Source organism: Oncorhynchus tshawytscha, linkage group LG04 (assembly GCF_018296145.1).
Source record: "Oncorhynchus tshawytscha isolate Ot180627B linkage group LG04, Otsh_v2.0, whole genome shotgun sequence".
Taxonomy (NCBI): domain Eukaryota; kingdom Metazoa; phylum Chordata; class Actinopteri; order Salmoniformes; family Salmonidae; genus Oncorhynchus; species Oncorhynchus tshawytscha.
This window is the reverse complement of record NC_056432.1, coordinates 29,600,008-29,612,272: the sequence shown is the minus strand read 5'-3', so window position 1 is coordinate 29,612,272 and position 12,265 is coordinate 29,600,008. Positions and strand designations below refer to the sequence as shown.

Genomic DNA, 12,265 nt, shown 5'->3' with positions numbered 1-12,265 from the left:
AGAGAGCAGCTAGCTCCTGAGGGAGGAGCTCTGAAACACTAAGGTCCCTCTGACATCAACGTGGGGAGAGAGCAGCTAGCTCCTGAGGGAGGAGCTCTGAAACACTAAGGTCCCTCTGACATCAACGTGGGGAGAGAGCAGCTAGCTCCTGAGGGAGGAGCTCTGAAACACTAAGGCCCAAATATCACACCGAGTCTGGGAGAAGTAAAGACTCCTCATCTTTCCCTGGTCTGATGGACTCTTCAAATTCAAACCAGCTCTCATGATTTTCTACATTTCCTTTCAGTGTTGAGGAATGTTCTCATCCAGACCTTTTCCCTTTACCTAGTGAACAGGTCTTGGCAGAGGAACAGGACCCGGTTGTAGTTCAGTACGAGGTGCTGCTGTTAGTAAACAGATGCAGAAAGACATTCTTCAGAACCGTAAGGAGTTGGTCTCTCTGACTTGCATGGTCTGTAAGCGGGGGTGTAAAATTTCACCATCCCTCAAACTTCCCAAGGCTTTGGTTTAACATTCCCAAAATACCATCCAGGCATTCCATCTTTGGCTGCCAAGCTGAGGAGTGGCTTCCTGCTCCGCCTCTGAGGTCTGAGGAGTGATCTGTGTGGCATTCCCGTGTGGAATGGGCTGGATCTGATCTGTTGGGGAGATGTTGCTCCTCTCTCCATCTGCATGCAGTGTTCACATTCTGGCCTATAGGAACCTTATGCTGAATGAGTTCACCTCTCTTTACCCCTCTTAGTGAGAGCTGTATATACAGTTGATGTTGGAAGTTTACATACACTTAGGTTGGATTCATTTAAACTCGTTTTTCAACCACTCCACAAATTTCTTGTTAACAAACTATAGTTTTGGCAAATTGGTTACTTTGTGCATGACACAAGTCATTTTTCCAACAATTGTTTACAGACAGATTATTTCACTTATAATTCCAGTGGGTCAGAAGTTTACATACACTAAGTTGACTGTGCCTCAAAACAGCTTGGAAAATTCCAGAAAATTATGTAATGGTTTTGGAAGCTTCTGATAGGCTAATTGACATAATTTGAGTCAATTGGAGGTGTACCTGTGGATGTATTTCAAGGCCTACCTTCAAACTCAGTGCCTCTTTGCTTGACATCATGGGTAAATCTAAAGAAATTAGCCAAAAAATTGTAGACCTCCACAAGTCTGGTTCATCCTTGGGAGCAATTTCCAAACGCCTGGATGTACCACATTCATCTGTACAAACAATAGTACGCAAGTATAAACACCATGGGACCACGCAGCCTTCATATCGCTCAGGATGGAGAAGCGTTCTGTCTCCTAGAGATGAACATACTTTGGTGGGAAAATTTCAAATCAATCCCAGAACAGCAGCAAAGGACCCTGTGAAACAGGTACATAAGTATCTATATCCACAGTAAAAACGAGTCATATATCGAAATAACCTGAAAGGCCGCTCAGCAAGAAAGAAGCCACTGCTCCAAAACCGCCAAAAATAGCCAGGCTACGGTTTGCAACCGCACATGGGGGCAAAGGTCGTACTTTTTGGAGAAATGTCCTCTGGACTGACGAAACAAAAATAGAACGGTTTGGCCGTAATGACCATCGTTATGTTTGAAGGAAAAAGGGGGAGTCTTGCAAGCCGAAGAACACCGTCCCAACCGTGAAACATGGGGGTGGCAGCATCTGTCACGACCGTCATATGAATAATTGGACCAAGGTGCAGCGTAAGTAGAGTTCCACATTTTAATGATAGTGAGACTTCCAAAACAACAAAGACATAACGATCGTGAAATACGTAGCACACATAGACACTCACACAAAACAATATCCCACATAGCAGGAGGGGAAAAAGGACACACTAAGTATGATCCCCAATTAGAGGTAACGGATATCAGCTGCCTCCAATTGGGGACCATACACACACATCAACATAGAAATAATACCTAGAAACCCCCCTAGTCACGCCCTGACCTAAAACACCATAGAGAACCCCGAGGGCTCTATGGTCAGGGCGTGACAGCATCATGTTGTGGGGGTGCTTTGCTGCAGGAGGGGCTGGTGCACTTCACAAAATAGATGGCATCATGAGGAAAGAAAATTTTGTGGATATATTGAAGCAACATCTCAAGACATCAGTCAGGAAGTTAAGCTTGGTTGCAAATGGGTCTTCCAAATGGGTCTTCCAAATGACCCCAAGCAGACTTCCAAAGTTGTGGCAAAATGGCTTAAGGACAACAAAGTCAAGGTATTGGAGTGGCCATCATAAAGCCCTGACCTCAATCTTATAGAAAATGTGTGGGCAGAACTGAAAAAGTGTGTGCGAGCAACGAGGCCTACAAACCTGACTCAGTTACACCAGCTCTGTCAGGATGAATGGGCCAAAATTCACCCAACTTATTGTGGGTAGCTTGTGGAAGGCTACCCGACACGTTTGACCCAAGTTAAACAATTTAAAGGAAATGCTACCAAATACTAATTGAGTGTATGTAAACTTCTGACTCACTGGAAATGTGATGAAATAAATTTAAGCTGAAATAAATCATTCTCTCTACTTTTATCCTGACATTTCACATTCTTAAAATAAAGTGGTGATCCTAACTGACCTAAGACAGGGAATTTTTTATTTTACTCAGCAAGTCAGTTTAGAATAAATTCTTATTTTCATTGACAGCCTTGGAACAGTGGGTTAACTGGTCTAGGAACAGTGGGTTAACTGGTCTAGGAACAGTGGGTTAGCTGGTCTAGGAACAGTGGGTTAACTGGTCTAGGAACAGTGGGTTAGCTAGTCTAGGAACAGTGGGTTAGCTGGTCTAGGAACAGTGGGTTAGCTGCCTTGTTCAAGTGCAGAAAGCAGATTTGGGTGGGTTAACTGGTCTAGGAACAGTGGGTTAACTGGTCTAGGAACAGTGGGTTAGCTGGTCTAGGAACAGTGGGTTAACTGGTCTAGGAACAGTGGGTTAGCTAGTCTAGGAACAGTGGGTTAGCTGGTCTAGGAACAGTGGGTTAGCTGGTCTAGGAACAGTGGGTTAGCTGCCTTGTTCAAGTGCAGAAAGACAGATTTTTACCTTGTCAGCTTGGGGATTTGATCTTGCAACCTTTGCGGTTACTGGGCCAACGCTCTAACCACTAGGCTACCTGCCACCCCAATAAATGTCAGGATTGTGAAAAACTGAGTTTAAATGTATTTGGCTAAGGTGTATGTAAACTTCTGACTTCAGCTGTATCTATCAGACTGATACACAGCCCTTTCTCAAAGAGTATCAGTGCAATATGCAAATTCAAATGTTCGTAGCCCCTCCCCCTCATCCCTCCCCCAACCTTATCTTAGGTGTCGGTGAACCATAACAGACATAATCATAATCATAGCGGCCATTGTGTTACCAGCATATTATCAGACATAAATCAGTTTATGGATTAATAGAATGTAGCTCTCCATTTAAATAGAGCTCCCCCTCCTTCCCATTCCTCCTGCAGTGAAATTAGCTCCCTGTTCTGCTCTGTTCTGCCCATTTCCAGCTCACTCAGGTGTGGCTCCACCTTAGCACTCTGTTAATTAGGACGTAATGGCTCCATATCTGCTCCCAGGCCAAATGAATTGAATCAGTTCCACTCTGTGATTAAGGCTGTGGAGACGCTGGCTCGGGCTCTGGGCGTCTGTCTGCAGTAATTGTGTTCTCTCTGATCTGGGAGGATGTGCTGTTGTGGCTGAGCTGGCCAGGGTTGGAGAGAGGCTGTGCTGTTGTGGCTGAGCTGGCCAGGGTTGGAGAGAGGTGGTGCTGTTGTGGCTGTGCTGGTAAGGGTTGGAGAGAGGCTGTGCTGTTGTGGCTGAGCTGGCCAGGGTTGGAGAGAGGCTGTGCTGTTGTGGCTGAGCTGGCCAGGGTTGGAGAGAGGCTGTGCTGTTGTGGCTGTGCTGGTAAGGGTTGGAGAGAGGCTGTGCTGTTGTGGCTGAGCTGGCCAGGGTTGGAGAGAGGCTGTGCTGTTGTGGCTGAGCTGGCCAGGGTTGGAGAGAGGCTGTGCTGTTGTGGCTGAGCTGGCCAGGGTTGGAGAGAGGCTGTGCTGTTGTGGCTGAGCTGGCCAGGGTTGGAGAGAGGCTGTGCTGTTGTGGCTGAGCTGGCCAGGGTTGGAGAGAGGCTGTGCTATTGTGCCTGAGCTGGCCTGGGTTGGAGAGAGGCTGTGCTATTGTGCCTGAGCTGGCCTGGGTTGGAGAGAGGCTGTGCTATTGTGCCTGAGCTGGCCTGGGTTGGAGAGAGGCTGTGCTATTGTGCCTGAGCTGGCCTGGGTTGGAGAGAGGCTGTGCTATTGTGCCTGAGCTGGCCTGGGTTGGAGAGAGGCTGTGCTATTGTGCCTGAGCTGGCCAGGGTTGGAGAGAGGCTGTGCTATTGTGCCTGAGCTGACCAGGGTTGGAGAGAGGCTGTGCTGTTGTGGCTGGGCTGTTGCTATGGCTGTGCTGTGCTGGCCAGGTTGCTTAATCGATTGGTAAGTGGATACAATGCAATAAAAGGGAATTTTACCCAAATAATAAAAGTAATTTATATGAATTCATATTAAGACCCCCTCGTCTGAGCCACAATAGTGTTTCTGTCATAGTGTGAGGATATTCATTCTGAAAAACACTAACTGCTTATGGCAGCTCTGCCTGAACTAAACCATAAACAGCAATCAGAGGCCCAGGGTATGGTTTAGACCAGTGGTACTGGGACCCCTGGGGGTACTTGAGAAGACTCATGAGACCATAGGCTTACTGGTAAAATGCCCATGAAGGGTGTACTTCGGGCAGAGAAGAATTCAGGTGGTGGTACAGTAACTGAAAAAGGTGGGCACAGGTTTCGACAAGGCTTTTGTATAAAAGCACAAAAAGGCACCTGACATCTCTACCTCATCTTCTTTATTGATGCAGTATCTGCATAAGAAAGAACAAAGGAGCGAGACAATGTGATAGCTTACAACCAGCAATAATTAAGCTAAGAGCCATAGATAACGAACTGAAAGGAGTATATGTGGGGATTGGTTTGACGGTCTTCTCTCTTTCTCTCTCTCTCTCTCTGTCTCTCTGTCTCCCCCCCTTTCTAAGCACAGTCCTTGAGGCCCTTTGTAAATACAGATCAGTTAAATCAGAGTCACTGATAAAACGGATCTGCTCCACAAAGGACACCATGAGTGATGGTAATTGTCTTTCTCAGATGACATTTCTTTCCCCAGCACCCCCTCCCTCCAACCCCTCCAACCCCTCCACTCAGCCCAGCACACATCCACTGTTACGTGTGCTTGGTTGGCTGTTATTATTTTGTTATTTATTAAGATAGGCTGTTATTTTCTGGAATTTCCAGCAGTGTTTTTGTATACCCTGACTGCTTGTCATATTTAGTTTTTCCTATGTTGGCTCTGACTCCGGGAAAGAGCCCTTACTTTCTGCCAGATGCAGTACTGCTCCAAGGATGGCCGTGGCAGGCAGCAGTGACAAAACACCCCCAGTACTGTAGCCTGCAGATTTCTCAGTCCCCTATAAAAAGGGGAGGAGGAGAGGAGAGGTGAGGAGGGTGAGTCAGCCACATGCGCTGGCACTGACTCCAGTCTCTACTCTCTATCACTACTCTCAGTATGGATGTATGTGGCCTTGGCTTTGTGTGTGTGTGTGTGTGTGTGTGTGTGTGTGTGTGTGTGTGTGTGTGTGTGTGTGTGTGTGTGTGTGTGTACGTATAAGTACTTTTTCCTTTGTAATAAGAAATTGTTAATGCTTTGAAAATAAATGGAAAAGAAACAGAGAAGAAGAAAGAGAGGGATACAGAGGGGGGAGATGGTGAAACAGAGAGGGAGGAGAGGGAGAATAGAGAGAGGAAGAAAGAGAGGGATACAGAGGGGGGATGGTGAAACAGAGAGGGAGGAGAGGGAGAATAGAGAGAGGAAGAAAGAGAGGGATACAGAGGGGGGATACAGAGGGGGAGATGGTGAAACAGAGAGGGAGGAGAGGGAGAATAGAGAGAGGAAGAAAGAGAGGGATACAGAGGGGGGAGATGGTGAAACAGAGAGGGAGGAGAGGGAGAATAGAGAGAGGAAGAAAGAGAGGGATACAGAGGGGGGGGTGAAACAGAGAGGGAGGAGAGGGAGAATAGAGAGAGGAAGAAAGAGAGGGATACAGAGGGGGGGGTGAAACAGAGGGAGGAGAGGGAGAATAGAGAGAGGAAGAAAGAGAGGGATACAGAGGGGGGGAGATGGTGAAACAGAGAGGGAGGAGAGGGAGAATAGAGAGAGGAAGAAAGAGAGGGATACAGAGGGGGGATGGTGAAACAGAGAGGGAGGAGAGGGAGAATAGAGAGAGGAAGAAAGAGAGGGATACAGAGGGGGGAGATGGTGAAACAGAGAGGGAGGAGAGGGAGAATAGAGAGAGGAAGAAAGAGAGGGATACAGAGGGGGGAGATGGTGAAACAGAGAGGGAGGAGAGGGAGAATAGAGAGAGGAAGAAAGAGAGGGATACAGAGGGGGGAGATGGTGAAACAGAGAGGGAGGAGAGGGAGAATAGAGAGAGGAAGAAAGAGAGGGATACAGAGGGGGGAGATGGTGAAACAGAGAGGGAGGAGAGGGAGAATAGAGAGAGGAAGAAAGAGAGGGATACAGAGGGGGGAGATGGTGAAACAGAGAGGGAGGAGAGGGAGAATAGAGAGAGGAAGAAAGAGAGGGATACAGAGGGGGGAGATGGTGAAACAGAGAGGGAGGAGAGGGAGAATAGAGAGAGGAAGAAAGAGAGGGATACAGAGGGGGAGGGAGATGGTGAAACAGAGAGGGAGGAGAGGGAGAATAGAGAGAGGAAGAAAGAGAGGGATACAGAGGGGGAGATGGTGAAACAGAGAGGGAGGAGAGGGAGAATAGAGAGAGGAAGAAAGAGAGGGATACAGAGGGGGAGGGAGATGGTGAAACAGAGAGGGAGGAGAGGGAGAATAGAGAGAGGAAGAAAGAGAGGGATACAGAGGGGGAGATGGTGAAACAGAGAGGGAGAATAGAGAGAGGAAGAAAGAGAGGGATACAGAGGGGGAGGGGAGGAGAGGGAGATGGTGAAACAGAGAGGGAGGAGAGGGAGAATAGAGAGAGGAAGAAAGAGAGGGATACAGAGGGGGGAGATGGTGAAACAGAGAGGGAGGAGAGGGAGAATAGAGAGAGGAAGAAAGAGAGGGATACAGAGGGGGGGGAGATGGTGAAACAGAGAGGGAGGAGAGGGAGAATAGAGAGAGGAAGAAAGAGAGGGATACAGAGGGGGAGATGGTGAAACAGAGAGGGAGGAGAGGGAGAATAGAGAGAGGAAGAAAGAGAGGGATACAGAGGGGGAGATGGTGAAACAGAGAGGGAGGAGAGGGAGAATAGAGAGAGGAAGAAAGAGAGGGATACAGAGGGGGGAGATGGTGAAACAGAGAGGGAGGAGAGGGAGAATAGAGAGAGGAAGAAAGAGAGGGATACAGAGGGGGGAGATGGTGAAACAGAGAGGGAGGAGAGGGAGAATAGAGAGAGGAAGAAAGAGAGGGATACAGAGGGGGGGATGGTGAAACAGAGAGGGAGGAGAGGGAGAATAGAGAGAGGAAGAAAGAGAGGGATACAGAGGGGGGATGGTGAAACAGAGAGGGAGGAGAGGGAGAATAGAGAGAGGAAGAAAGAGAGGGATACAGAGGGGGGAGATGGTGAAACAGAGAGGGAGGAGAGGGAGAATAGAGAGAGGAAGAAAGAGAGGGATACAGAGGGGGAGATGGTGAAACAGAGAGGGAGGAGAGGGAGAATAGAGAGAGGAAGAAAGAGAGGGATACAGAGGGGGGAGATGGTGAAACAGAGAGGGAGGAGAGGGAGAATAGAGAGAGGAAGAAAGAGAGGGATACAGAGGGGGAGATGGTGAAACAGAGAGGGAGGAGAGGGAGAATAGAGAGAGGAAGAAAGAGAGGGATACAGAGGGGGGAGATGGTGAAACAGAGAGGGAGGAGAGGGAGAATAGAGAGAGGAAGAAAGAGAGGGATACAGAGGGGGAGATGGTGAAACAGAGAGGGAGGAGAGGGAGAATAGAGAGAGGAAGAAAGAGAGGGATACAGAGGGGGAGATGGTGAAACAGAGAGGGAGGAGAGGGAGAATAGAGAGAGGAAGAAAGAGAGGGATACAGAGGGGGGAGATGGTGAAACAGAGAGGGAGGAGAGGGAGAATAGAGAGAGGAAGAAAGAGAGGGATACAGAGGGGGGAGATGGTGAAACAGAGAGGGAGGAGAGGGAGAATAGAGAGAGGAAGAAAGAGAGGGATACAGAGGGGGAGATGGTGAAACAGAGAGGGAGGAGAGGGAGAATAGAGAGAGGAAGAAAGAGAGGGATACAGAGGGGGAGATGGTGAAACAGAGAGGGAGGAGAGGGAGAATAGAGAGAGGAAGAAAGAGAGGGATACAGAGGGGGGATGGTGAAACAGAGAGGGAGGAGAGGGAGAATAGAGAGAGGAAGAAAGAGAGGGATACAGAGGGGGAGGGAGATGGTGAAACAGAGAGGGAGGAGAGGGAGAATAGAGAGAGGAAGAAAGAGAGGGATACAGAGGGGGGGAGATGGTGAAACAGAGAGGGAGGAGAGGGAGAATAGAGAGAGGAAGAAAGAGAGGGATACAGAGGGGGAGATGGTGAAACAGAGAGGGAGGAGAGGGAGAATAGAGAGAGGAAGAAAGAGAGGGATACAGAGGGGGGGGGAGATGGTGAAACAGAGAGGGAGGAGAGGGAGAATAGAGAGAGGAAGAAAGAAAGGGATACAAGAGAGAGGGAGAGGAGGGAGAAGAGCGAGAAGGAGAGATGAATAACTGTGTGACAGGTACAATGAAAAAGCAGCGGAGGCTCTTTGGAGCGGTGTGGTAGGAGAGGCGTGTGTGCGGTGTGGCGCAGCCCTGCGTTTGGGTCATACATCACACTAATACAGCAGGAGGACACAGCCCAGCACAGCGCTATGCAGAGTAGGCAGCAGACAGGCAGGGGGGAGAATAATGTGCTGCGTTTGCACCCGCTCAATCTGATTGAAACACACAGCGCAGAGGCTACATTTACTCACCCCCCACACGCACACTTCATGAATCCCCTCAGCCTCACTTTTATATTCTCCCTAAAAAACAATAAACAGCCTCAAGGGCTTTTCATCACAGGGAGAGGAGATTGTTTCTACGAGTTACTCTACGTGTTGCACCGCTGTAGCCTACCACTACTCAAGGCCACACAATTGAAACTAGTGTGGTTTACAGAATAATGATCAAGGCAGGCAATTAAAGAATCCTCAGGTGGCCATTATGAATACACTTGGCATGTTGTTTTGCTTCTGTCTTTTTATTTTGAGCTTCAAGTCAGTGTGGAGATCATGCCGTGTTGATTAAAGAGAGAGAGGGAGACCCATTTCAAAGGTTCCTTATATTTGTCATGCCAAATTAGCCCCTCAATAAATCCCTTTTTGGTTCTTAGTATTTTCTATATGAGCTTTGGCAGGTGTTGGTATTATGGATATCATTTGGTGCTTTTCTGGGGAAGGAGCAGAGTTTGAAGGGGGTGAGAGCAGCCCCCCAGAATCATTATTGTAGATGATGGTCCTATAAATGTTTTAGCTCTCTTCAATGTGTGCCATAATATAACCTTTCATTTAAGCACGCCTTGCTTTTTTCACATCCAGAGTGATTCCCTTTGATCACTGGAACGCGACTCAAAGTATTTAAGAACGCCCTGAGACTTTCTCTCATACCAATGACATTCTCTCTCTCTTTCTGTCTCTCTCTCCCTCTCTCTCTCTGCTGTGATGCAATGTGGCTAACTAGTGAGTGCATTGAAACAGAGCTGTATAACGGTGTGATGATATCACTCCTCAGTAATGGAGGGTTTTGTGACAACCATGATGTGTGATCTTATAGCCCTGACATGCCAAACACTCCATCCGCTGAGCTAGGCAGATGAAATTCCACATGCCAATCACATTCTGAGGCTGCCCAGCTCTGATGAATGATATGTATTCATGTTACATGTAAATCTGGTTGAGTGCAGCGCTCTAATTGCCTGATGGTCACAGAGACCAGACAGACTGATAACCACCTGGATGACAGTTATATTAGCATGTAGCTTCTGCCAGTTCCCATCTCTCAGCACCTCTCACCCCTTCACTGAGGTGTCATCATGACCTCAAGAGGTGATTAAGGAGAAGGGCCGGGCATCCACTGACACCTAAAAAGAGACCTATAAAGGTGATGATGAGGAGCATTTAAATACCACCCACTCACACGCTGCTCTTCTATCTCCCTAGGCGTTAAGGTGGCCGCATGCTTCCCAGCCGAAACAGTTTGGAAGAGTTTGTGTATATATTATGATGACATTTTGTGACGTTTTTGTTCGTTCGGAGTTCGGGCACACCAGTTTTTTCCTCAAGGGTCAGCCAAAGTTCGGAAGCCAAAGTCTACGCCCCTTCGTCCTTTACTGGTGAACTGTAGGGGTGACGCGAGTTTCAGCTTCGTGACGATTCAGCCCGAAACTCAGTGTGGATTCAACATGGCGAACGACAACGTCAATCATCCATTGACCGAGGAGGTACAAAAGTACAGTACCTGCACCATCTACGATTCCCTATCCATGCATTATATAAAGACCAGCAGGTAAAGGCCAATTCATGGAGGGAGATTGCGGAGACTCTGGGGTACGACCCAACCACCAAAAAGGGGGGTAAGGGTTCACGACAAGTTCGTCAAGGGAAAGAAAAGAAGCTAGGGCTGCAGTGGAGCTGCTACACCAGACATGTTGCTGCTGGCTGGTTCGGCACGTGAAACATGAGAACACTGAAAGCAACATTCTGTCTTCACCAAAGGATGGGGTATGTTGTTTGATTTTTGATTTGTATTCGACGAGAAGCCATGTTTTGCTAACAATAGTGAGCCAACTGGCGCTAGCTACTTGGCTGGCTAGTGACTTGCTAGCCTAGCAGCAAACTCACGCAGGGAAAGCAAGCCAACCAGACTAAAGATCTTTACATCTTTTGATCAAACATAAGCTTCCCACATTGGTAACACCAAAGTCAAAGTTTGGTAGCATGATCCAGCTAGTCAAAATGTTGCAAACATTCGAGCAAAGTTGAGTAGCTAGGCCAGGCCCACTCAACTCTGATCAAATGTTTGCAACATTATATAGTCTATTGTAATCTATGTTAATTATATATGATGCTCATTAATATTTTGGATATGTGTACTAAATAGCCCTATACTTTTTTTTTCAAGGCACAAACACCAGTGAATGGAGACAGCACCTGGTTTTGTTCTCTGCGTCCCAGCACTGCCTGTTCACCAGCCTCAAGCACTACCTCTGCCCCAGTACTGACTGGTGATTGGCCCCCAGCACATCTCCCACACTGAGCTGCAGTGCAGAATTAGAAACAATGTCCATGCAGGACCTGGGAAGCTCTATCCTGGACCTACTCCACTGGCTAGCTCCTCACCAATCCCACAGAGCAGCACCAAAGAAAGGAGAAAAGAGCTGCAGACTCAGCCCTTGACACATCATTCGCAAAGGCATTGCAGATGATTGAAGACCGATCTCAAGATCAGGAGAACGTCATGCACCGAGCCACCAGCTTGTCCCAGAGGTAAATAAATAATCATTTCAGACTCTCCTCCTTTAGTCTGATCCCCTTTTCTCTCTCCTGATGTCCTTTTTCTTCCTCTCCTCACCATGCACACTGCTCTCCAGACACTCCTAATTTCCCCTCTCTTCTCATCCTCTCCACCGGGTCCTGGCACCTATTGCTGATTTCATGGATGAACTCTCGCCAAAACTCCGGGAGGAATTCGATCACCAGCTGCATGAGTTTGGTCATGACTTTAAGAAGAGGACATGGACCGAACGACTGGGCCCACAACTTGTTGTGTTGTTTTGATCAGACAGCTCAGGAGTCAGACCCTAGATGCGTTTATTCAATAGATACTTTTGTTATTTACATGTCTGTTCATAACAGACACTTTCTTTTGTACTATTGTTCCCAAAATATTTATATTGCTCATAAATATTTGTCTACACTCTTGACACTTTATATTTGACCCTTTTGTTGTTGACATGTCTGTTCTCAGCAGACACGTTTGTATTGTGGTTTACTTTCAGAAGCAAGAATAAAGGTTTATTTGTGTGCTGAAAAAAGCTCTGTTAGCATTTCTTCAAGGTGTTTCAATACATTCTATTAGATCAAGTGCTGACAACGTACAGAAGAGCTGAGTGCTACAGACTTTACAGGCTTTGTTCTACTTGTGTAGTTCAATCTAATCTAAATTA

At 47.5% G+C, this 12,265-nt stretch overlaps 1 protein-coding gene and 1 long non-coding RNA gene across 4 annotated transcripts in view; both read left to right on the top strand.

Annotated features, from left to right (window-relative positions):
- The window catches only part of LOC112249494 (tetratricopeptide repeat protein 28-like), a 349,205-nt gene that overhangs the window by 177,507 nt on the left and 159,433 nt on the right, over positions 1 to 12,265 (top strand). The window lies entirely within an intron of this gene.
- LOC112245937 lies at positions 8,716 to 12,133 on the top strand. The gene is made up of 2 exons (XR_002952834.2): positions 8,716 to 10,820; positions 11,221 to 12,133. It is a non-coding gene; the product is annotated as an uncharacterized LOC112245937 (long non-coding RNA).